General features: G+C 43.0%; 2 long non-coding RNA genes across 6 annotated transcripts; both read right to left on the reverse strand.

The window, feature by feature from the left end:
• Positions 1 to 4821: 4821 nt before the first annotated feature.
• On the reverse strand, positions 4822 to 12228 carry LOC131401613 (uncharacterized). Of its 3 annotated transcripts, XR_009217796.1 has the most exons (5): positions 12139 to 12228; positions 9029 to 9120; positions 6513 to 6548; positions 5926 to 6144; positions 4822 to 4992 (listed from the first exon to the last, which is right to left on the reverse strand). It is a non-coding gene; the product is annotated as an uncharacterized LOC131401613 (long non-coding RNA). The 3 variants fall into 3 exon arrangements; XR_009217795.1 differs by lacking the exon at positions 5926 to 6144; XR_009217794.1 differs by lacking the exons at positions 4822 to 4992; positions 5926 to 6144 and having other exon boundaries at positions 6179 to 6548.
• Positions 12229 to 13508: 1280 nt separating this feature from the next.
• On the reverse strand, positions 13509 to 17095 carry LOC131401593 (uncharacterized). 3 transcript variants are annotated; one of them, XR_009217777.1, is made up of 5 exons: positions 16353 to 17095; positions 15602 to 15673; positions 14837 to 15047; positions 14598 to 14693; positions 13509 to 13525 (listed from the first exon to the last, which is right to left on the reverse strand). It is a non-coding gene; the product is annotated as an uncharacterized LOC131401593 (long non-coding RNA). The 3 variants fall into 3 exon arrangements; XR_009217775.1 differs by lacking the exon at positions 13509 to 13525 and adding an exon at positions 13583 to 14012; XR_009217776.1 differs by lacking the exon at positions 13509 to 13525 and adding an exon at positions 13628 to 13645.
• Between the last annotated feature and the right edge of the window lie 10103 nt (positions 17096 to 27198).

A 27198-nucleotide genomic window follows, 5' to 3' on the forward strand; every position in this document is an offset into this window, starting at 1 on the left:
TCCTAGGGGAGGAATGGCTGGGTAGACGTATGTAATTATTAAATACGCATCCAAGCTATTTTTCACCAGCACTCGATGAGAGTTTCAGTGACTTGACATCTGCAACAACACTTGCTATAATCAGTCTTTTTAATTTTAGCCATTCTCAAGTGTGGTGGAATCTCATGATGACTGTCACTTTCATTTACCCAATGACTCATGTTGTGAAGGAGAAGGCAAGCCACACACAGACTGGGAGAAAACATCTGCAAAACATATCCCTAGAAAAGGACGTGTATTTATAATATATAAAGAGCTCTTATAACCCAATAGTAAGAAGACAAGCAACACGTCATGGCTTACCAGGAGACAGCAGATCAGGCCTGTGATGAGCACCAGGATTCCCGGGAGGCAGATGAGAATGAGGCCCCAGAAGGGGAGGTCTGGGGGAGTGCTGGGGTGAGCCACCTCCTGTCACCGCCCCAGGGCTCCTGCTGACCCCACTGTGCCTCAACCGTCCTTGACAAGGGTTGGCCAACTTTCCTCATCATCCAAGACCCTGTGCGCATGGTTCTCTTCGATGAGGCACAGCATCAAGATTCTCGCCACCTTCCGTGGGCTGGGGCTTCCTGCAGGTTCACCAGGCTTCTCAGTCAAGGTGTCATCTCTGTTGGGAGAATATTCTGGAAGTGAATCAAATGGAGAATGCATGTGAGTGTGGTCCACTCTTTTTAACAGAACTTTTTAGACACAGAAAAATAAAGGGAACAGTCTCATAAACATCCATCATCTAATTTAACCATATATATTCCATCGAATTAAAACATTTTATCAATGTATAAATTATTAACACTTGCCACCTTTGATTCATCCCATGTTTTCAATGAAATATTAAAGTCAAGTAGACATCATCATGTTTCACCCCATTTTAGTTTCCATCTCTAAAACGTGAGCACACATTCCTACAAAATCCAAGGCCATTATCACAGAACAAAAGTTTAATAAATTAAACCAAATTCATACCTCTGGGCACAGAGGACTGAATTTGAGCTGGACTTTCTTATGACGGCCGGGGGGAGAATGGGTCATCACAGTTGGCAAGCCTATGGGATCTCTCTAAATTTGTAAATTCCCACTCAAAAGTGTTCTTCCCTGCCTAGAAACACATTCATCCCCTTCTCCTTTATCTATTTGCTTAATATTCATTTTCTAGGATTAACCTACAATGTAATATCCTGCAGGAAGTCTTCTCTGATTTCCGCCTGCAAGTATGAATTTGTTCACATCAATTAATTGATAAGTTTCAATTCTCTATTCTTGTTATTGCCAGCTACAACATAAACTTCAGGAGGGTAGGACACACAGCACCCAGTGGGCTTGGTGGGAGGGTGCATGTCCCCCTTCTTGTACCTCTATCCAGACAACCTCTTACAGATGTGCTGTCTGATATGGAGCAGCAACAAGTCTCTTTTTGAATTAAAATTAATTTTAGTTAAATAAAATAAAAATTCTGGTACCTCAGTAACATTAAAACTCAGTAACAATAAAGACCAGTCCCAATACCATCCTTCGAGCACTCAACAGCCACATGCGGCTATGCACTGTTCAGCACAGATATAGAACATTCCACCACTGCAGAAAGTTCTAGCGCATTGGTGCTCATCTAGAGCGGGACTTGGCAAACTATAGCCTGTGGATCAGAAACCACATGACGCCCAAACCAGTAAGTCTGCTTCACACACAGCTGGAGGCCCTCACTGACCATCTGGCCCAGTGGCTTTCAGTGCAGAGATGAGGAAACAAAAGTCCAGAGAGGGGAGGTGACTAGTATGAGGTCACAGACTGTCTAGGAGAAGGTGAGGGCCTCCTACATTACACTGGTGTCCTTTTCTCTCTCTCAACGGTGGGTAAAGACTGGGGGACTATGCCATCTCCTGCCAGCCTGAGAAAGTTCAATGCTCTCTCAGCCCCAGGCATCCAGAGTCCCTAGAAAGGCCTCACTTTCTTCCCCAATGACCAGGGAGCCTTACCATGCCCAAGGACACTCTTCCTGTCCAGGGTCAAGTTCTGCAGCTGGGTACCCTTCTGGCTCAGCCGCAGGAATTCCTCATAGATGGCAACTCTGTCCAGTCTCTGTGCCAAGGCGGCAAGGTACACAGGGAGTCCACTCCAGTGTGGTTACTGTGGGGGACAGACCTGGAAGGGAACAAATATGAACAAGGGTGTCTAGAATTCTACCCTGATTCTAGATTCCCTGCTTCTGGGTCCTGTTCAAGAGAACTTTCTGCAATAATGTAAACATTTGTCTGCACTACCAAATACACTTATTATTAGCCCCATGCTGTTATTGAGCACTTAAAATGTGGCTAGTGCGTGTGACTGAGGAACTGAATTTTTCATGTAATTTCATTTCAAGTAATTAATTTATAAATAAATAACCATAGGGAGAACATTTTTGAAACTTTGGAGTAAGGACTTCTGCAAATGCATACAAACAATGAGAACACTGGTAAAAATGGTCGAAATCAACTTTTCAGAAGTCTAGAAATTAATCAAAGGCTTGTAAGAATCTGAGGAGGGTTTAGTGAAGACACACGGTGGAATCTTGATAAAGGGAGCAAACTTCGTGGCACTATAACTTGCACTATTCCCATCCTGCTCTCACAATATCCTCCATAACTTTGAAAACCGTCAGTCTCAGAACCATGGTGGCTGAGACAACCAGCATCCCAGCAGCCATAATGGGTGTGGAGCTCTGAAAAGACCCATCCCCACCCAACTGCAACTAGCTGACCTGCCTGGCAGCTCCCCGAAAACGCCCCATGTTCAGGGCTTGTCGTTACTTGACTCAGAGCTTGCCGAGGGTGGAAAGTCTGTCCCCAAGGCACTTGCTAAAAACAATCAGCACTAATTGTTTTCTATTGTAGTTGCCGGAGGGAGTGATACCAGCCAAGGGAGGCAAGAGGTGAGCCAATAACTTAGAAGAAAAATTGGGGGAATGAGATGTCCACAGGGGGCTTTGAAAAGCTCCAGTGTATTTGTAGGCATCTAGAAGGCCACAAGGGCTCAGCGATGTGGCATGCCCAGGACAGACTTGAGAACGTCTGAATCTCTCACCTCTAGTTGGAGCAGTGGCTTAATATCTGAAAACTGATTATGTAATACACCATATTAATAGAATAAGGGCCAATACCACGTAATCTCGACCATATACATAGAAAAGAATTTCACAAAATACAATGCCCTTCATGTCTAAAAAAGAAAACACTCAACAAATTAGGAATAGAAAAAACTTTCCCAACCTATAAATAGCTTCAATGAAAAACCCACAGCTAACACCATATTCAATGCTGAAAGACTGAAAATTTCCCCCTAAGACCAGGGACAAGGCCATGATGTCTTCCCTCATCTGATACGTTAATCACAGGTACTAGAGTTTCTAATGAGGGCAATTAGGCAAGAAAAAGGAATAAAAGAAACCCAGATTGGAACAGAAGAGGTAAAACTATTTGTTTTGCAGAGGTGAAGATATTGTATATACAAAAACCTAAAAAATACAGCACCCACACACACACAATATGTGAATCGTATCCCACCAGGTGTATAAAAAATTTAAAATGGCCCATGTGGTTAGTGGCTCCACTAGTGGAGAGCACAGTTAGACTGCTGATATTTGTTGAAAGTCTTCAGAAGAGGAGGAGGAGGATGATGCTGGAGGTTGGTGGCCCCAAATGTTAATGCTTTTCTCAACTCCCGAAAAACCTATGGAAGGAGATGGTAAGATTAGCTGACAGGGATGTGGGGGAGAATGGGCACCATGTCAGTGACTTCCAGATCAAGGATGTGTCACGGGAGCTCAGAGCCATCAGCCACCAGCTCAGCCAATGCTTCCAATCTCCTCAACCTACATCAAGTCGGTGACCAGGCAGGAGTGGAATATGTCTCACAGCTGGCTGCCTCTGTAGAGCTTGGTGACCTAGAACAAACGCGAGGGAGAGTGGGAGAGATGGAGGTCTCCTGGGGATGCAGGGCCCCACTGGAGCCGGTGAAAGATCACAGACTTTGGGGCAAGGGAGACCTGACTTCAAATCCTGGCTCTGCCCCTAACTCATTGTGTGACCTTAGACACAATACTCCCCTTTCTGAGCTTCAGTTTACCCACGTGAGAAATGGGGAAGGCAGCTAGGACATCACCTCTGGAAACTGAGAGAACCCAGACACACAGGGAAAGTGAAGGATTGAAACAACCATGTAACAGATGTAAGTCAGGCAGAGGAATGAGGGTGCCTTCAGGGCAAGGAGAGACGGGACAGGGGAGACCCCACCTGGTCCTGGGTGTCCCTCAGCAGGGCGGTGTACTCCGAGGATGTGGGCTCCGGGTTGCTGAGGTTCCAGCTGATGCTGGGGAAATGCAGCTGGTGTTCTCTCTGCATGCATAAACTCCAGGGTGCAGAGCCTGGAGCCACCGAGAGGAAGAGCAGACACGTGGAGACTCTCAGCTCCCAGCACAGAGGCATGGTGGCCCACGGGGTCACGGTGGTGGGTGCAGACAGCGTCCACACAGGCCTGGGGAGAGAGGTACGTGGGGAATCTAGAGAGAGGTCCTGAAACCTCTGGAGTGGGGGCCAGAACAGGAAGGAGGAAATGGGAGGACAGTGGGGAGACTGAGAGAGGAGTGGTCACAAAAGTGGTCATTAGGGGCAAATGCTCAGGGGAGGGTCTTACCTGAGGGAGACCTGTCTGAAACGTGTAGAAGGGGCCCCAGCTGCTCTCCTTGAACAAGGATCCAGCTGGGGAGGAAGGAGGAGGAGGATGAGCAGGAGGGACAGGGATTGGGGGAGGGGCTGGGTGGGATTTAACCCACCAGGAGCTGCTGGGACCAGGGTCTCCCCAGGCTCTGCAGGACCCTCTCAGTGGAGTGGAACGTGGCTGAGCCGTTGCTCCTGTCTGATGAATACTGGAGGGTGGAGATGGGGAAGGTGACTGTGAGGGTCTTCAGGTTGTGCCCCAAAGCTGCAAGACGAGAGGGAGAGCGATGGCCATCACTGAGAGCTGGCCTGAGACCACACCAGAGTCCTGCACTCATTATGATCTGTCGTCTTCTCTCCCAGTGGCACCACCACCCACCCGTGTGGTCACCCAAGTCAGAACCAGCATATCTGCTCAGCTCCTCCTCCCTCCCAGTAACACCCATTCACCTTGAACACTGGTCCTCACACACACTCCCTCTCCATCCCTGTCCCAGCTCAGGGGACTTAACTTCCTTCACCCGGACCAACACCCCAGCAGGCTCACTGGATGCTCTGTCTAAAGGATGTTCTACAAGGACCACTAGAAGGATCTTTCTGAAATGAATACCTCACTAGGGCCACCACTGCTCTAGTACCACCCGTGGCTCCCTATGGCCTTCAGTGTTAGTTCAACCTTCTTGACCTGGCACTCAAGGCTCTACTCAATCTGGCTCCTGCTGACCTTTCAGTCTCATTTTATCCATGTACCGCGGGTTAAACTTCATGCTTCACGCAACCCAAATTCGTTTCAATTCTCCCCATTCGGCATGTTGTTTCTGGCCGGAGCCTTTGATCCTGGAATCCCCTCTGCCAGGAAAACCCTTCATCCTCTAGTTTCCAGGGTCCCTCCTACTTATTCTCAAAGACTCCATTCTGGTGAAACTTTCTCTAGCAAGCTCTTCCCCTCCAAATTATGCCAGGCGCCTCTCCCCGAAACCTCCCACATTGTGTTATAATGGTGTGTTAATTTCACAAGACTCGGGGCTCTCTGAAGGCTGGCCTTAGACTGAATCGTTGGTATAATCTTTGTTATGAGCATGATTGCCCTAAAACCAGAATCTCACACTGTGGATTCCCAGCTCCTGGATCACAACTGGCTGGTGGAGGAGTGGGGCTGGAGAGCTTCTCTTGGGAAGGAAAAGGGGCCCCCAGACACCTGTGGTGGCTTCTGGTGGCACAGGTGATGATGAAGTATGCAGGGACGTGGTGGCCGGCTCGGGAGCTGTGGCGAGGGCTGTCTCAGGGAGGGACAGAGTGGGAGGAGCCCCCAGGCTCACCCGGGCTCCAGCAGTGGCTGTCCCAGGACCACCATTCACAGGTGAAGCATAAATGAGTGAGGGGAGGGGTGACTGTGTGAGTAGAGGGATGAGCAAGCCTGTGGATGAGAGGAGCCCAAGAGAGAGAGATATGTGAACAAGAGAGACTGAACAGAGGAGAGACACATGGACGGGCAGAACACTGGACAGACATACGGGATACCTGGAAAAGGAGGACCAAGGGCGAGGCTTTAGGAGAATTAAAGTGAAAACCACGTGGGGTCAGAATGTGGTGGAGAACACGTCTGTCACTAAGGCTTTCTCACCCTGGGCTGGAACTCTCCACCAGAACACGGGAGAGAGAGAAGGGATGAGTTAGGGCCCTTCCAGGTCCTTCTCTCACCAAGGACAGTGGATGCAGGAGAACCACTGCTCCCCAACCCCAAATGGGGATGGAACCCAGGAGATGAGGGCCAGGAATACTCACTGGTAGTAGTCAGGGCCACAGCTCCATAGGTGTCAGCTGTGGAGAGAAGGTGAGAGGAGCTGAGCAAGAGTTGGGGTGAACATAAAGGATTAAGGGAGAGGGAGGATGTAGGGAGCTTTGTGGGAAAAGCTTAGGGAAAAGCAGAGGGGAAGAGTGGAGGGGTGTTCAGGGGGGAGGAAACGAGATGGAAGGTGGCTGGCCCCAGTCATCACCCCAGAAGACTGCACCCCGACCAGAAGGAGACAGAGATGGATCACAGCTCACTTTAGAGCAATGGAGGCAACACAGAACTATGATAGGGACAGAGAGCACGGCTGTAGCACAGCCCCTCCACACTGACGTAGAGGCTGTCCCCATCCAGGATGAAGGAGCCCAGGTGGGGGACGCCCTGGCTCTCATGGCTCAGCTCCCAGTAGAGTTGCTCTCTGTCCAGCCCAGGACCTGCGGGGGTCAGAGTGGAAGGTACAGACAATGTCCACCCCACTGTGCCCACCCTTCTCAAGCCTGAGGGAGGAAGAACATGGGGACGTGGAATACTGAGCAGGGGTCCTTCTGAGGGTGGAAAGCGAGAGAGTGGAGGGGGAGGAGCCTGAGGGAGAGGCTGAAGGGGCTGCTCTGATGCCTGGAGGGGCTCTCCTCGGTGTCTCCAGTCTGAGACAACCCCCTCAAGTAAGGCCTGACTTCCTTTAAGATGTGGAGCGGGGCCTGTGAGTGGCTAAGTGGGGTGAACACACAGACCTGGGTGAGGGGGCGCCTGCAGGTCTGCACGGACAGCAGCGAGGAGCACAGTCACTACCCTGTGCCATCTGACACATCCAGGCAAGAAAGTACCGTTACCTTCTCGCGGTTCTACACTCCAAGGTCTTCTCTTTCTACTTCTTTCCTACTCCACAGCCATCACCCAGGCCTAGGGAACAATCACCTTATTCGTAACCTTCTTCCCAACACCTCCTATCTGCCTCTTAAGTCTTCATTCTTAAGCCTCAAGTCCATTTTAACCCACATGCTTAGACCAAACGCCAATCACATCACCCATCTGCTCGCACCTCTCCACTGTCTTCCCACTGGTCTTAGAACAGAGTCCAAAGTCACGCCTGACCTGGTCCAGCCTGTTCCCCTCGCTGGTCTGGCTCACACCCCTCCCCCTGTGTTGACTCGGCTCAGCCATCCCTCTTTCAGGTCATGGACACACCAGGCTCTCTGCTTCAGGGGTGTCCTCCTGCGGGTCCCTCTGCCTGAAACGCTCTCTTGAACACACTCCCACACCCTCACTCCAGTCTAACCCTCCAACCACCTAAATCCAGTCCCAACTCTAGCTCTCAAGCTAAATATCAGTCCTTCTCAAGAGGGCTTCCCTGCCCCCTCAGGTTTAGTCCCCTTGTGCCAAACTCCCAAATCACTCTCATCATTAACTGTCTAAAATCCAAATTCCCTAACAGAATATAAATCCCATGGAGGTGGGACAAGGTCTGTTTGGTTCTCCAGGTCCCCACGCATCTGGCCCAGGGCCTGGCTCATCAGATGAGGAACCATCCTGGTTTGAACGCTAAATGTCCTGTGTCCTGGAAAACCCCTCTGTTCTGAATAAATGAGGATGGTGGGTCACCATAAATTGTGCACTCAAAGAATATCTACTGCATGACAAGCACACATTCCCTCAAGAACGTCCCAGGAATGCTAGAATGAAAAAGGCACACAGACATACACACACAATTAGGAGAGGCCAACAATTATATATAAAATTACTTAACAAGATTGTCTTCAACGTGAATCACCAGACTGTTATTTCAGAAAGGACTCAAGAAGCAAAGTTAATTCCCTTTAGAATGTGAGGTGGAGAGGACAATCTTTTTGGAGACTAGTGCCCTACCCTTCTATCTAAAAAGTGTTGCTTAATATTCCTCCAAATGATTTGAAATCTCATAAACAACAACAATATGCTGAAAATAAATCCGGCTGCTGGTCAATTTAACTTTACATTTCTGTTACTAACATAAAGAAGTTCAAATCATATTTTTCTCCAGGTGTCTGTAAGATTTTGAATCTTTGTGGAGCATTTATAGGTCTTTAGAAGTCAAATTGAATAGGCCTGAGGAATGTTGCTGAGCATCCCTGCTAATATTTAATGAGATGTCTTGTAATACTACATATACACGTAAAACATTTATATATTTATATTTATAGATGAAATCCTGACTTTTGAGAATTCGGAATGCAGGTAAGTCTATATTTCTTTACTGTTACACATATTTACACTTATTTACATATATTTGTTTAATGTGTTCTTCTTTGCAAATAAGTGTATTTTCTGAATTATTTACACACACAGAGCCTCACACACCTTACCATCTTTCCCTTGAATATAATCCATCAAACATAAATAATTTTTCTCATGATACCCTCACTCTCAGTGAGTCCTTGTGCTGACAACCTGAGCCCAGGAAAGCCCACTGGCAGGTCTTCTGCACAGCGGAGGCTGCTGGAACCTGTTGGTACCAGGTCCACAGGGTACTCACCTGGTCACACAGAAATCCACGGATCAGCGAGGACAGGTGGACCCTGAGCCTGGTTTCAACTCAAACTTGAGCCCCACAGACACTTTTCTTTTCTAACGGAAAAAAAAAGCAAAGACTGCTTTTGAGGCCTTTTACAGGGAGTAATACAGGTGATGGAAGGAAAGCCCACCCCACTTACTTTTCTTTTTCGTATTTACTGATTTAACTGTAACTGTTGGCTGAGACTGGATTTTCCCGATTCCTGTCCAGCCACCTGCTCCCCAAGATGGGAGAAGCAGCTCCGTGCTGTGTGCACTTGACTCGCTCAACTCACTTTGGTGACTCCGGACCCTTTAAACAAGCTTGTCATTTATGGCCCCTGTAAGTGGCTCGCTGACTGGTAAACAATTCCCACACTTCATTCAGGGCTCGGGAGGTTTTCAGGCCCTGGAGCAGGTCTCCCAACCTCCGCACCATTGACATCTGGGGCCGGATGATTCTCTGTCGGGCCGTCCTGGGCCCCGGAGGACGCTGAGCAGCATCCCTGCCTCCCCCTCTAGATGCCAGGAGCGCCCCCATTTGTAACAACCCAAACACCGCCTCCAGACGCGGATAAGCCCCCTGGGGACAAAATCACACGGAGGACGGTGACGGGGACTCTGAGGAGGGGCCGGCGGCGCCCGGAGCCGGGAGGAACAGCAGCCTCGGGCGCCCTGAGCGAACAGCCCGGGGAAACGGGGCTCCGGGGGGACGGGGGGACGCCGGGCCGTGACGGGGCTGCCCGCGGCCCAGGCCCCTCCCTGGACCGCGACCGGAGCCGGGACCGCCCGCCGCTTACCGCGCGTCGCCCCTTCGACCGAAGGTCCACGGGAATCCCGTCCGCGCCGAGAAGACTGGACACACCGCGCAGACCTCCCGCTCCATCCAGGGCGCCGCCCGCGCTTCCGCTTCCGGTCTCGGGCGGGCGTTCTGGGAGGACGGACGTTTGGGGGCTCCGGGTTGAGGCGGCGGGCGGGGCGGGGCCGCGCACCCCAGCCTCGGGGGAGGTCTCCAGTGTCTAGAGTGAGTGCGAAGCTGGGACGCGGGCTGGGTCAGCACCAGGGACAGGGACGGAATCTAGGGGCGGGAACCAGTTCTAGGGGCGGGCTGTGGGCGGGGACAAGGGTGTGAGTGACACCAGGCCCGGGGATGGGCGGGGACAAGGGTGCGGGCGGGGCAATGAGCCGGGACCAGGCTGCGGGCGGAACCAGGCCAGGAGGTTGTCCGCGGAGACCAGTTCCAGGGGCGGGAAGAGGCGGGGGTGGGGCTGGAATAAGTCTGGCCGACTTCACAGTGGGAGGAAATCAGCTCCAGCGGCGGGGCTGGAGGCGATGCTTTCCGTGCACCCCTAGACTGTACAGGTAGCTGGATGTTGAATAGCTTTTCTTCATTCCTTTCCCTAAACCTGGAGTCATTCTATCATGGCCTTTTTTTTAATTCTTTCACTATTTTTTTGTAAAAAGTGATATCTATGACATCATTCATCAAGTAAATAACAAATGGAATGAAACCTATTTCCTTCTCCATCTTTATAATGCAACAATTGTGCTTTTATTTTTTCTGGCACAAAGAATCATCGTAGTAAATTACTCTGGTCTTTTTTATGGGATATAATAAATATTTTTTAAAAGACACTTTTAGATTTTTTTCTTTTTAATTTATAGCCAGATGCATTCTAACAACAAACATAATTTGTAAACATGCTCTCTCCTCCAGCCCATTATTATTTCTGTAATATGTTATTTCATGAATTATCTTACTGGACAGAACATTTAGCAATGTAGAGACAACTTTGGTAATAAGTATATATGAATTGTTTGCTGTTTTGTTTGGTAAGACTGGAATATTGTACTTTAAATATGATGGGATTTTTTTTCATTATTTACCTATTCCATCATCATCCATGATCAGTCTTTTATCATCTCATTCCAGTCATATTAGTCATATTCTGAATGTCTGAATATGCCACATGAAAACATTTAAAAAAACTTTATTGAGGTATGACTGACATACAAAAAGCTGTACATATTTAATGTATACAACTTAATGTGTTCGGAGATAATATACACCCGTGAAACCATCACTACTCAAGTCCTTAACCTATTCATCACCCCCAAATGTTTCCTCCTGTCCTCTTTAATTTTTTTATTTAACTTCCTTTTTTAAAATACTTTTTTTCTTTTGAGGTAGGAATACTTAACATAAATCTACCCTCCTAGTAAATTTTTAAGTCTACAGTACAGTATTGTGAACTATCGGCCCATGTTGGATGGTAGGTCTCCAGAACTTATTAATCTTGCATAACTTTTGTTGCTCAAACATCTATTGCCAAGAGGCCCTCTTCATCTTTAACTGAAAAATCCCCCCTTTTTTTAAAAGCTCAACTCAAACATAAGCTTTCCATGAAGAATTATCTGATTTATCCAAGTAACACTATCTACTCTTGTTGACTCTGCTAACCTCTAACTACCTTTATTTTGGCACTTTTCAAATTGCCCTGCTATTCTTTTTCACATGTACCTCACTATGATTTCTTGGAAAGCAGAGCCTTTATCTTATCAAGTTTGCATGCTCAATTCATTGTTTATGTCTTCTACTAGAGTAATAATAATATAATATGTCCATTCATTTATTGAATCTTTAGTTCTGGTTTTTGCACACCTACTATGTGTAAGGCATAGTGCTCGCCACCTTGGGTGTAAAGATATGACTAGGAGGCATGTGCTAAAGACACCCACACTTACTTCCATCATAATTCCATGTGTGTTATTCTGTGATCAAGATGAGTATACGGTGCTACGGAATCTCTAAGTGTTTGCCTAACACATGATGTGGTTTAAGGGTTGTATTCCCTTGAGAAGAGCTGCTTCAGCAGAACCTAACAATGTGAGTATAAGGAAGCCAGATCAAGGTAACTCCCAACATGGAAACGATGTATTGATTTCCTAAATGAATGTATTGAATGAGTGAATGAAATAATAGAAAATAATGAAGAAATGTGATGCTATTGGTTACTCTCAGATCCTTTACATTTTATTTGGAGACAAAGAAGAGGTGAGAGAAAGTGATTGTGTAATTTTGCCAGTTCATACCTGTCTGATTACATATTTCTCTCTCTGGGCACAATACACAGACAAAGCAGCAGGTAGCTCTCTCTTCCTGAGGGATGTTCCTGAATCCTGGCTGACGGAACGTCCTACACCCAGAGTGGGGAGTTTGAAAGAAGAGAATTATTGATGATACTGAACAATACTATATAATTGGATAATATTTTTTTATTTAATAATATTGAATAATTGATAATATTGTTTAAATTACCTCAAAACTTATCTTAGAGATCACCTATAAGATTTGACATGATTGATGCACCCAGGGAAAGCAAAATAAAATCAAGGTCAATCTGCAGAAAAGAGTTCCCAACACGAAAATACGTACTGATTTAAAAATTTTTCCATCTCAATGACTAGGACACTTGTTTGTTTTATGGAATGGGGCATCTGGCAATAACAAATGTGATTCTGAATATGGTATTCCAGGATTACTTTTTTGAACTATAAGCAGATTTTACCTTAATAAAAAATAATATTTTAATTCATACAATGCATTTATATGAGAATTGTTTGATTAGTACAAATTGTAATTATTGAATTTATTTAGTAATGTATTTAATGTCAGGTAGATTATACACCAAAGACACAGGGACAGGCTTGAATGATATAATATAGCATCTTGAGGGATGGCTTACAAGACTGAGTTCTAAAGGGAAATCTGAAGAAGAGGAAGAATGCAGTTCCTTGGGAGCCAAAAGAATCTTTTTTTCTGATGGTGAATTTTTCTACAAGAATGTATAAAGTTGGGATGAAGAGATGTAAATATAAGGAAAATTAATAAAATATTGAAATATTAAAAAAAACCCTCAATGTCAATTCTTTTGATTTTCGTTGAAGAGAATAAAATTTGTTTTCTGGAAGAAAAGCGTATGGCAAAAGACAATTTGAATTGTATCTTTAAATCATCAAAAGTCTAGGTCGTCAGCATCTGTTATATCTTCAGGGCACAATGCATGCAGAGCAATAAATGCAAGCACGTGAGATTGACACTTTTTCAGCTTAAATGGGAATTCAATCAATTCTTTATCAGCTCATCCTATTAAATTGGTAGCCTCACTGTCCTGCTGTAATGTATAAAGCATTTCAAAATTCCGGAATATCTCTTTAATTACAAGTGTCCTTTCAATATCTCTTGGACAGTAAGAAAAATTATATCAACAAATGAGAATTTTGTTATGAGTTAAATGATTTCACCATTATTTTCATATATGCTCTCTATCTTGTGATGTAGATGATTAATCCAAGATTGACTTGTCTGCAACCTTTTTGAATCGCATGGCCCAGTCTATCAGCTCCTCATGTATGATGAAACCTTGACCACGTGGTTCCTGGGGAACAAACTCCCTTACTTTCACCTGAAGTCCAAGACCTTTAGGAAAATCATATAGTTCAGAATTACATGCTGTGACACAGAGTTTCTTTTCTCATCCAGTGACACGTGAGCTCCAGTGCTATTTTTAAATTGGGTGTTTCTTAGGAATGGGTGGAGCTAAAAGGGAGACATAATTGGGAAATGAAATGAGCATGGAAATTGAAGGCAGAAAACCCAGATTCGAACTGGTGGGGATACTGAGTTGCCCAGCAATTAGATTTTTTCCCCTCTATATTAGTCATCCTCTGAATAAGTTCAATTTGGGGAGTGTTTACTATTCTGCACGCTTAAGGAAGCAGGCATTCTTGTCTGCCCTCAGAGAGCACATGGTGAGGTTTAAACCATTCCTGAAGATTCCACGTCCAGGGAGTGCTGTGGGGCTAAACCTGAGCTGCACCTTGAGCAATGAGGTTTGCTTTAGGGGTGCTAGGGAGTTTCCTCGAGCTCAAGAAGAGACAAAGAAAGACAGCCTGCTTCTTCCTACCTTTGAACAAAATATTTTATTAAATGAGAGAGAAGAGATGAAAGCTCCTAGTACAGAATCTTCACGCATTAATTGATATAATTTCTATATAAATGGACAACTGATATTTGTATAATACATAACTATATATATGGTTGTATATATACATGAACAAATATATATTCACAACAAATGTGTGTATTTAGATCTGACATGACATTCACTTCCTCATACCTGAAAGCAAGAGTTTCATGACACATTATTCATAGGTTTTGGATTTATAAAAGTCTAGGTTCATGTACAAATTCATCTAAATAGAATTGATAAGGACTTGGGGAATTAAAATATATTTCATAGTATTGGGGTTCTGATCTGTAAAAAGGGGATCAAACTCCTTGCTTCCAAAAGTCATTTTAAATTTCAATGGGGAAATATTTATTTAGCTATCAGTAGCCTTTCTAGAAAAATGCAGGAAGTTCAAATAAATTGTCCTTTCCCCCGAAGCATTTAAGATATCAAGGGATAGGGCCAGAACTAGATTTTGGAAATCCCTGAATTTTTTAATTCCCTGGGATGAATTGTCATTGTTTTCTCTTGAACACTTACCTCTCACAGTGAAAGTTTTTAATCAATTATTTCTAGTTAAAAGAGTTGACACTGTTGCTAATTAGACCCTACAATCATTAGAGGTTTACTTGCAACCTGTAAGAAAGAACAGTAATTCATTATGCACAAGTCACTGCTGATCTGTGACAATGTGACAATCACAATTCGAAACCCAAATAAAATAACTCTCGGATCCTAAAAGAACAATAATGAGAATCCTATTTAAGGGAGAATTTTACCTGCTAAGGGAGAAACATGAGCTGGCCTGCATCCATTATGGACCCCTGTTCTGCTTTTATAAAAAGTATTTCATGGAGGGCTCAGGCCACCACATCCACAGCATCATAGATGTAGTAGCTGGATCCAGACAGAGTCGTGTCTAATGTTTCCTTTGGCAGAGACTCCAGGGAGGCATTGAATGGACACTCCAAAAATTTCCACATTCAGTTCCTGCAAATGAGCAGTTGAAATGTTCAAGGCGTCATTTGGTAAAGAAAAAGTCTTCTTGGTATTTAGAGGGGCTAACTGTCCATAGAGAGTGTTTAAATCCAGATATGTCAAAGTTCTGGTGTGCAAAGGAAAGACTCCCATGGTAGGTATGGAAAAAGTGGTGACATGGAATAAAAGAAGCATCCCACTGTGGTGTAGTGATCCACACCTTCTGAGTGGTTAAATAATGGTTTCCTGCAATGCTCACATTTATTAATCTACTTGTGTCACCATAAATGATAAACACGTTGGCTGATGAGTCTGTGCTTCTGGCTATGCATGTCCAATCTTTTGAAGTGTACGTCCTCTTTCTCACAGGTATCTTAGTCACAGGCAGGCACCGTTCATAGTCATCTCTTTTCTAAGTTCCCAGAGGAATTGCTCACCTTTTTTATCAACTGATACTAAGATTCCTACCCAGGTCCAGCCAAAATGTGTCAACAATGAGACCATTCTGAAGACTAGAGATGTGTCCTTGTGAGCTATCTGATAGAGAGAGGAAAACTAGTCCTTACCTTTCAGTACAGGATCAAAATCTCCATAGGTTGTCTGAATCAAAAGAGAAAAAGTGTTCCATATTGAGTTCTCTGGAAGAAAAATAAACAGAATTTCAACAAAATTCATATGATCAGTTAGCTAAACTTACATTCTTGGTGCTAACACTGTGAGTATGAAGCAATATTATCTGATGGTAGAAGTGATTGAGGGGAAGCTTGGCGTTGAAGCCAGACTGCCTGGGTTCAAATCCTGACTCTAATGTGACTAGCTTAACACACTTGAGAAGGTTAAATAACCTCTATCCATCTTAGTTTCTATATCTCTAAAAATTCCCATAATAACGTTACCTATTCATTGTCTTATATTAGGATTAAATTTGTGACTATTTGTAAAGCATTTGAAGAGTGTAAAGTGGTTTTAAGTACATGTTTACATATAAAATTTTATTAACTATTTGATAAATAACTAGGGTATGATTATTTCAGAATATCTAGCTTCCACTCCTTTGAGAGAATTTGGGCAACCACACTTCCAGAAGCTCCTGTGGTCTGCTTTAGACAGTGACGCTAGCCTCTGGCTACTTCATCCCTCTCTCAGATACACACACCAAAATAATGAATCCACCATTTCAAGAACTATCTGTGGTAGGTTTTTTCCTTAGGGAGACATGCAAAACCACTTTCTTCTTTTCCACATGAGTGGCCACAGAATTTCACCAAGGAGGAAAACTTCAGTCCCTCCAGATCCATCCCTCCACCACGCTCATACCTGTGGTATTTTGTAGAGCTCCAACAGTGTCCCAATGTGGGCAGAGAATGCTGGTGTGGTTCCTGCAGTGACAGCCACATTCTTGTTCTGTGCCTGGCAGGTGTAATTAGGGATCATCTGACCCCATCCCGATAACCACCTCAGGGTGCTCACCAAGGTGCTGACATCACTGTGGAAGGAATTGTAGACATGGAAACCCAGAGACAGGGTGGGGAGCAGCTGGGGGCTCCTGTTGATCTCCTCGATGGCAAAAACAAAGACCAGGACATAATGATAGTTTTTGAAGTTCAACCTGTACCAAGGCCATAGTATTAAAAATAAAGATCAAGTCATGCACTTCAGGCATAACTCATGTGGGGAAAAAAAAAGAGTAAAAGGTGGCATTTTGACTTAAGCAACTTGTTCATTCCAGAGCAATGGCTGTCTCTTCATGACTTTGGAATCTGGAGCACACGCACAAGATGTTCCCAAAGCCTTGGAAGATCAAGCCCTACAACTCTGGACTCAAAAGAGATAGATCAATATCCTAAAATGAATTAGTGGAAAGAAGAGGCGCAAAGGATGCTTAAGGGGAAAGAACCCATTTGCATATTTGTTTACAAGTCAAACACTATTTCATACAGTGGCACCAACATGAGGTTGGTCATGGGCATGTGCAGGTATAGTGAGATGAAGCAAAAGTTTATAATCCATTAAAGAAACTAGGTAGGACAGGGAAGTGCATAAGAAAAACTTGAAGGAAGGGCAAGTCGAGTACAGAATGGTATCATCAAAACTTCTGCAATATACCTTTCTAAAACTGCCTGCCTCACAGACTTAGGAAACACATACTACCAGAAGCAAGGAAATTGCACCATAATAAATAAGGAGATAGTCTTAGGGAGAAAATAAAGAGGAAGAAGCAATTTATGACTCTATGTTTTTCTAAAAGAGTAAAAACAATTCAGAGTCCAAGGAACAGCGTAAACTTGCAGCTTTTCACCTATTTCTTTACAGATTAGAAAACCATCATAAGCGGTGAGCTTTACAGCTTATCTTTGGGTTGATTCCTCTCTTACACATCTAAGTTCAGTCCAACGTTAATTTTCAAACAATTTAATTGACAAGGTACAACATGCAATTCCAGAAGATTGCACAGCAGAACATAGGCTTTTGGTGCTCTAACATTAAAATATTATTTTCATTGGTGAATACAGCTTTAAAAACCAAAATGTTGGGATGCTGTAATTCTGAGTCACACAGAAACACTCAGATTGGATTACAAATAGGACTTGTATTCATTTCCTATTGCTACTCTGAGAAACTACCACAGATTTAGAGGTCTAAAATAACACAAAATTGATTATCTTATACTTTGGGAGGAGAGAAATCTAAAATGAGTCTCACTGGCTAAAATACAGGTGTCAGCAGGAATGCATTCCTTCTGGAGGCTCTAGAGAAGAGTCCATTTCCTTGCATTTTCTAGCTTCTAGAGGCTGCTCACATTCCTAGGTAACAGCCTCATATCACTTCAATCTCTGTTTCCATTGTCATAACTCCTTCTCTGACTCTGACTTTCTTGACTTATTCTTTCACTTGTAAGGACCCTTGTGATTATATTGGACCCATCCAGATAATTCAGGATTATCTCCTCATCTCAAGATCCTTGACTTCTTCACACTTGCAAAGTCTCCTTTCTATGTGAGGTAACATAGTCACAGATTCGAAGGATTAGGAATTGGTCACCTTTGGGGGCACATTCCACCTACCACAGGACCCAACTACATGCTTTCCAATACTTGAAGCAAAACACAGAAGAGGTTAAAGTAGGTAGAAATGATATTCCATTTAAATACGAACCAAAAGAAAGCATGGGTATTCTTGTTAATACCTGATAAAATCCGAGTTCAAAGCAAAAAGCATGTGACATATCAAAGGTGGTGACCATATGTCATATGTGACATATGTGGTGACCATATGTGGTGAAAGGAAGAGAAGATCGAGTACTAACAGTCATTATATATATCCCCCCAAAGTGAAAAAAAACTATTATTTATAGACCCATGTGCATAAGTACATATATGAACAACCAGATTTGGAGATTTAACATATCCTCTTAGAAATGGTCAAATTAAAGACAAAAAAATTATGCAAAGATATGGAAGACTTAAGCTTAACAGATATTTACATATAAATGTAAATAACACTGGTATATTACGAACCCCAAAGAATATACATACACTTGACCATACACTGGGCCATCAAGTAAGCCTTTGAACATTGAAATTATGCACAATGCATTCTCTGACCACAGCATCATGAGGCTAGCAATTAATAAAAAGATCTAGAAAATTCCATTATATATATATATGTATATATATGTTAAACACTTGATCTTTGATCCAGTACTAGGGATCAAATGTACAACACGACTATAGTTAACACCGCTGTATGATACATATGAATGTTAAGATACTAAATCCTGAGTCCTCATCATGAGGAAAAAAATATTCTTTTCTTTTTTTTGCTTTTTCTGTTTTATTATATTTATAGGAGATGATAGATGCTAACTAAATTTATTGTGGTAATCATTTTATCAAATATATAATTCAAATCATTATGCAGTACACCTTAAATTTATACAGTGATGAATGTCAATAATATCTCAATAAAACTGAGAAAAAACACATCTTTTTCAGAGAATACACCAAATTATTTTAGACCATAAAGGATACTGAGTAAATGCATTTTGAAGAAAAATAAATATCATCTCAATAAATAGTTCATTTTTGAATAATCTATACATTATGATGAGACTTTCTCTTAGTACTAACTTCTAGCCAAGGTATGGTTTGCCCAAAGATTCCCTCCCCTCCCACATTATGGGTCAGGAGCAGGGTGGCTTGTGGATCACTGCAGTGGGATCTTGGTGTTTTTTCCCTACAATTTGAATCCTTTAGGCTTTCAGAAAATAATCACTAATGGAGATTATTCCAAGGCAGGGGAAAATAAAACATGCTTATTTCTGTCTTCTGTTTGGAAGGAAAATATTCCAGAAGGGAAAAAAGAAAGGAAGCCACAAATAATTATTGAAGGAAAAGAAAGGAGCTGATGATTCATAGTTTACGGGAGAATCTCAACACAGCTTTTATATTCAATTTTCATAACTGTCAGAGGGATTCACACACACACAGGAACTTACACGTAAAATGTGACATCTTTGCTTGGATGAGTCACAAAGAAATTTCCATTGCATTTCTGAATCCTGGGTCAATGTATAGAAGGGGGAAAACCCACTGACCACCAAGTCCCCTTCCTTGTAGACACTGGGCCTTATCTAATCAAAGCCACTCGAATAACTCATCAGGCACATGGAATGTGGAAATTTCCCAAGGAGGGGCAGAAGAAGCAGAAAGAACATCTCAGCTGACTCAACAGTCTGAGGCAAGGCCTCTAGTTAGTGGTGACTGAGGGAGCAGAGATGGAAAGAGACCTGCAGCGTAGCCTTCTGCAGGGAAATTTTACTCCTGTGCATGGTACACATGTCTAAAAGTGCTCTGCCATTCAAGACCGTGGAAAGAAGATTTGTTATTAATCAGAACTAGGGCATTTTCAAGAGCAATATATACTGGCTCAGATTTTCCCTCAATGTCACTGTGGGTCAGAGTTGCTTCCGGTGTCCTCTTTCTGTCACTCCCCCAGTCCAGGCCTAACTGCTCACTGCTCTCAGTAAGGAGCTCTGGGGTCCTCCCTGCCCTGGGGCTCTGCACCTGGCACGCTGTGCCCCGGTAAAGACAAAGGTGAAAAATACGTTTGGGCAACATCTTCCACTGAAGGTGCCAGAGATTTCATCAGGGATGGGGGTCAGCAAGGCTCTGGGAACTACCCCATTCTGAGATTGGATTTTTTCTTTCCTAGGCAAACATTCTGTTTCTTGCAATTGACTGAGTGGTGTTGCATCCATCAAAACACAACATCAGAAAGGGCTGGTATTGCAATCGGCAAAAACAGCCCAGCATGATTCCTGTGAGACCCAAGGATGAGGTCATTGACCATGCCTTGGGTAAGCTTCAATGGTACTTTACAGCCTATATCGCCAACCTCACCCTTAGGTCTATTTGACCAATGTCTGAAGAACTGGTCTCATGCACAGTTCAGGAAATGGATATCCATTATCCAGTTCATATCAGTTTCGCATGAAATGAAGTCTAAATTCACATATATTTACACCTAACCTCTTCCTTAGACCTATGTCCTGTGCTAGGACTCCAGCACTTAGTTACTACATGTTCCAGCACATTCCATTTAAAGTCTATCTCTCCTAAACCCAAAGTCTCTCTCTCTCAACAACTCTTTTGCCATTTCTCTGCTAATCTTCAAGGCAAACATTTGCAAGGGTTGTTAGTATTCAAATATTGCTCTTCCTCAATTCCGATTCTTTTCAACCCACTTCAATCAGGTCTGTCCCAGTATGTCACTCAATCTGTTCTTGTCGAGAACATCAGCAGCTTCTACGAGGCCCAATCCAGTGGTCATTTTTTACTCTTTTTTCACTTCACCACGCAGCATCATTTGACCCGGCTGACTGCTGTAGCCTTAGGACACTACTTTCTCATAAACTCAAGCTAATTTTGTTTTTGAATATAGTATTACATTCAGATTATTTTCTCAAACTTATCTAGTGATAGAGGTGTACTGAAGTCTTCTACTACGGTTATAGATAAACAGATTCTTATTGGTTATTCTGTCATTTTTTCGTTTTATATTTGGGTGTAATGTAAATAAGTACATACAGGATTAGGTCTTTTCTTGTGAATTGTTCCTTTTCATGAAGGGGTCTTATTTTTTCATAGCGAAGTATTTCACTACATTAATAAATGATCAAACGTTTCTTCTGATAGACCAGGCACTCTTCTAAACGCCTTATGAATATTAACTTACAGAGTACTAAATATAAACTTAAGAAGTGTGCAGTAGTATCATTCCCACTTCAGATGTGAGAAAACTGGCATGTTACTTGCCTGAGCTCTTTGGCTAGAAAATGGTAGAGCCTGAATTTGAGCCCAGACAGTAGACACTCTTAACCACCAACATATTCCTTGAGTACATTCTATATGCCAAGCACTTTTGGAGACACTGGTGTCTATAGCAATGAATGAAACTCCACTTTTGCTATTGGAGCACTTAGGTTCTAATAGGGGAAGGACAGACTATAGAAAAATGAAGAAAACATGTTATTATAAGTGTCATGTAGAAAATGTAGAAAGCATTTTAAGATAGTTAAGAGGGATTGAGATCTTGCTAATTTACATAGAATAGGAAGGGATAAACTCTTAGTTAAGGAGCACTTGAACAGATAGCATAACAAGTTGGGACAGTGAGTCATACAAATTTGTGTGACTAAAGCAATATATTCATGCAAAGGTCTGGAAGACAGAGGCTAGTGTGACTGGAGTAGATCAAGTTGGGGACAGTGAGGGAGTGGTAGAAGGTGATGTGGTCAGAGACTTCGTCGGTCCTGATGTTGTTGGGTTTTATGGTTCACTATTAGGTCTTTTCCTTATGCTATCAATGAGTTGGCATATCAGTTGGAGTCTCAGCAGGTAACAGAGGACACACTGAGACTAGGATGATTCAAGTAGAGTTTTCATAAAGAGGCTTCTCGGAGTTGCAGACAGGATGTAAGAACACCACAAAAGGTGGTTGGTACCCAGTGAGATGGTAAGTGCAGGGCTCTACTAATACCCCTAAGCCTGAAGGGGTAAGGATAGTGAAAAATTATCGAATTCTAGAAACAAGAGATGAGGGAAATGCATTCCAGGAGCTGAAAGGAGGTCAGGGGTAGCATCCAGCCCCATGTTCTCCTGCAAGAAATTGCCAGGACTAGATGTTACTCTCTTTCATCCTTCTGATTTCATGTCAAGGCTCCCCATTGACCAAACCCAGCCAAAAGCCATAAGGCAAGAAAGCCCGCTGACGTAGTTCATCTTCACTAACCTTCCTGGGTGAAGCAAGATAGAGAAGGTGGATCTACTGGGCCAAATAGAAGATATTCTGAACTGTTCAGCCCTTTTTTGCCTGAGAATGTACTCTTGTCAATCACCTGGGTGGAAAGTTCATATCCCTGCCCAGGAATCCCATCAGCTACTGTACTGTCCTAGGTGCAATCCAAGCATTGATACTCCCATGTGTAGTCAAAAATAGGTGCCATTGCAGGTGTTCTTCATGTAAGATGGGTTATGGGGCTCTTGGGAAGAATTGCAAACAATAATTAACCAACAAGTTCTGGTTCCCAGAGGTGGACACTTCTACCAGGAGACAAAGTCAGAGTCCCATTGAACTTTACTACTGCTTATAAGGCAAACAGAATGAAAGAAGTCACTATGGCCTCTGGCACAAGTAACTCATCCAGAGGACAAGGGGCTTCTGTTATACAGTGAGGGCAAAGAAGACATTTGGCCTTCAAGTAATCCATTGGGATGTCTTTTGATATTCTTTCCCCAGTAATTAAGTGTAGCAGCTGTATCCTGTGAAGGGTGTGGTGATCAGGTGTTCAGATGACTCAGGGATGAGGAACTGGATCCTCTCTCCAGGTAAGCCACCCAGACCACCAGAAGTGCTTGTCAAGGGTGAGGGGAATCTAAATGGGACAGTAGGAGAAGTGGGATTGTAAGTATCAATTGTAGCATGAATAAAAGGTGCAGTCAAGAGCTGTCTGTAATTTGTCCCACTGATCTTCCTGTTCTAAGTTTCCCCAGTCAAGAAGACCAACCAGAATCCTAGTGCACTGACTGTAAGAAGCAAGTGCATCTGAGTGGCATAAGTGGTGCACCATAATGGAGACAGTGGTATATTTTCTAGATTCTCATTTCAGGACTAAGTCACTCACTCTTGTAGCTGCAGAAATTCTTCTAAGGGCTCATACTGCCAACCTCTCTGGGAATTTCCTTGGGCCAAAGGAAAGTGCCACACCTAAGATTGTGACCACTCCGAATAGCAGCCCGCTTCCAATCACTGGTTCATGGGGGGAGAGGGGTAGATACAAAGGCCCAATTCCTTTGCCTCAATTTGAGAGACTCCAGAAGGGCCACCTCAGCTCCAGTGCTCCCATTGGGATCAACTGTGGTCTCCATTTTTAACTTATCACAGTTCAATTTCTTCTGCCTAATCTCAGTTCTCTTCTTTAGAGATGGTTACCTCAAGCAAGTAACAAACTTTTTATGCCAAAGTTTCTTCATCTGTATAATGAGAACAATGAGATTGACTACTTCACAGACTTGTATTAAGGATTCAATCAGCTAATATATGTAAAACATTTATGAGACTCCCAGTATATAGGAAACATTATATATTTCATCTTTTATTGTGAATTAATTAAAATCCATTGCAGGATTATACTGAGCAAAATGAGCCACACACAAAAAAGAGTAAATATTGTATGATTCTATTTGTATGAATTCCAAGAACAGTCAAAAAATAATCTGTGGTAGGAAAAATAATCAGAACAGTGGTTGCATCTAACCTCAGATTGTGGAAAAGGGGTGAGGAAGGAGCAAGGATTGACTGAGAAAGGACATGGAGGAACTTTATGGGTTGAGGAGAATGTTCTATATCTTGAAAGGAGTATAGGTTATATAGGTGTATGCATTTGTCAAAATGCATTCAGTTCTACACCTAAGATCTATGCTTTGTGCTATGTGTAACATATGCCTCCATTAAAATCAGATTCATTTTCCTAAGTGAAAGAAGCCAGAGATGAAAAGCCATTTATTGCAGATTCCATTGTACGCCATTTGGGGAAAGGCAAAACTGTAGGGAAGGACAAGAAATCAATGGTTTGCAGGGCAAAGAGTAAGAGAGGGGGATGACTACAAAGGGACAGCACAAAGGAATTTGGGAGTGATGGAACTGTCCTATCAAGACTGTTCATGTGTGTATCATGTTAGATCATGACTGTGTTGACGGATACACAACTCTATGCATTTGCCAAGACCCATAGAACAGTACATCCCAGAGTGGATATTACTGTAGGTTAAAAAAATTAATGCACCAGCTAGTGAAGGGAACATAAAATGGAAAACAAGCTATAACAAATGAATCTAAATGTATTGCAAATGAATAACATAGCCACAATGAAGGCTATGAAAAGGAAACCAAAATTACTTTGGAAACTTATGTTTTACCAGATCCTGTAAGCCTGGATCAAAAGAACTGACCAGAAATCCTGCAGTCTTGTTCATAAAAAATGTTTCTCAGAAGGATATCAGTTAGCAATTCTGAAACTAATTTATGCATACACTAGACATGAACAACTAAGTAAATATATTGTAGATGATGAGAGCCAGTGCATCACAGTCAAAGATGTTATAAACAAGGAAAGAGAGAAGGCTGGCTCTTATTCCAATCCAACTGAGGCGTTGGATTGGAATAAGAGCTACCATTATCAGTTCATGCTTTTCACGGATGGATGGGTAGATAGATAGATAGATAGATACATAGATAGATAATAGATAGATAGATAGATAGATAGATAGATAGATAGTTAATGTGTGTATGTAGAGGACAGTATAGATTCATATTTTTCCAAGGCCTGACAGCTCAGAAGGCCTAGAAGAACGATACACCAGTAATAATGAGAATACCTATCAACCACCCAGAAATTGGTTACTAAGATACTATTCTAAAGAAAAAGGAAGGAACCAGGGCTCTCTTGAGGAATACTGGATTCCAGGGCTATGGTAGAGGAAACACAACCTGACCCTGAAATGTCTCTGAAGGATATTCTGGTGTAAAATAAAGATTCACAAAAGGAAACCCCCAAAATCTGACTAAAAATCCCCCTTCAGGTCCTTGAATAACACCTAACTTGTGCACGTGCAGGGAACGAATCTAGGAGACTTAGAAGAGAAAAGCCACTGAAAACGGAATATTGTGCAGAAATTTCGGAGATCACACATGCCAGGAGTGGGAGGTTGGCTTTTGGATTCATCTGGAGTGGAATGACCTTGATAAAAGAAAAAAAAGCCCTAGCTTTCAATTATGACCCTAGAAATGTCACAGCCTGAGAGTCAGTGCCACACACTAAGAGTAAGGACTACATCTTGGGAGTCAGTGCAAAACTGAAATATATATGTCCTTTTAGGGTCTAAAACCTAGGCTTCAGAGGCTCAGGGTGATCCATTCGTACTAGAAACCTAATCATTAGAGGAAGGCAACATGATTAAGACCTTCTACGAGGTATTGTTCACAAGATCCAGCACACAATAAAAGCTTAATAGACATGCAGAGCAGCAGGAAAATGCTCTCAATTATGAATATATAAATCAGTAGAAGCAGACCCAGAGACAATCCAGATACCTGAGTTAGCAGACAAGGACTTCAAAATAACTATGAATAAAAGGAAAGAAACATGGACAATTGTAGAAAATGAAAGACAAACTAGAAATCTTTACAGCAACCAAAGAAAAAGGACATGTTTCTTTCAAAAGAGCAATAGTAAGTCTGGGAACTTTTCAAAAGAAACTTTGGAAGCAGAAGACACGAATGACATCTGACAGCTAAAGGGTTGAATGGGAGGGGGGAAAAAAGCTGCCAATTTAAAATTCTCTGACTTAAGTAAAATATTCTTCAAAAATGCAGACAAATTAAAGATATTTTTCAAATGGGGTTTTAAAAAAACAAGCTAGAACAATTAAACAGCAGCAGAACTGAAATTCAAGAAACTCTAAAGAGAATTTTCAGGCTGAAGGAAAAGAATTCCACACAAAGACACATAATGTTAGGAATGATCATCAGCAGGAAGGAAATGTACGTAAATATAATGAATATTGACTGAATAAAATAACCCTGTATACTTTTACAACTTTTATGTAAGTTTAAACATTTTCAAAATATAATGCTTTTAAAAACATGTTGAACTGATACCCGAAAAATAGCGATGATGGAAGCACCTCCAAGAAAATCTTCACTCCACCCCGCAAGACTAGAGATTATGGAGCCCCAGCAAATGGTGCTCACAATCTGCATCCAACAGCAGATGTGACAGAAGCCCTAGAGAGACATCACCAGTTCCTTCCAAAATTAGAGGCAACCAGACCTCAGATAACAACTGTCATCCACAAACACAAATACTGGGGTCTGAGCATCAAGACCTCCATTCCCCCAAAACTAGAAATTATGGGACTCCAGCAAGCACCCCCTAGTCACTTCCAATTCTAGAAATGACAGCAGTCCCATAAGTAACACCCTTAGCTGCTCCTCAACACTAGACAATGGGAAGGCCCAGCCCAGTGACCCACCCAGTCTATGCCAACAGTACAGACAAGGGCAGACCCGGAAAGTGAGACTTCCGATCTCCCCCAACACTAGAAAAAAGGAGTTCTATAAAGACCCCTCCAGAGCCCCCTGACTAAAGATACATGGAATCTCATGCAATTAACCCAATCCTCTCCCTGAATTAGAGACAATGGCCCTCCATGAAGTGACCCCTCCCTGTCACCCCAACACTTGAAAGGTGGGATCCCCGTACAAGCAGTGGTCCTCCAGTCTCCAAGCACCAGATACAACAGGAACCTCAGTCTCATGCCTCCCAGTTATCCCCAAAATAACGAGGGCTCCATCAAATGACGGAAGCTTCAGCAAGTGCTCCCCCATATTCCTGCAAGATTAGAGATGTTGGAAACCCCAAAAACCAACTTACAACCCCCTATACACCAAGAAGAAAGGAGCCCCAACCAATACCACACCATTTTCACCCAACACAAAGCCCAGCTCGCCTCTTGACTACTAAGACTAGATATGAGTATACCCAGCAAGGAGTAACCCAGTCTCCCCCCAGAAAAGCAATGACCAGAGTCTCACTAGGCAA

The sequence above is a fragment of the Diceros bicornis genome, assembly GCF_020826845.1.
Source record: "Diceros bicornis minor isolate mBicDic1 chromosome 12 unlocalized genomic scaffold, mDicBic1.mat.cur SUPER_12_unloc_1, whole genome shotgun sequence".
In the NCBI taxonomy this organism is placed as follows: Eukaryota; Metazoa; Chordata; class Mammalia; order Perissodactyla; family Rhinocerotidae; genus Diceros; species Diceros bicornis.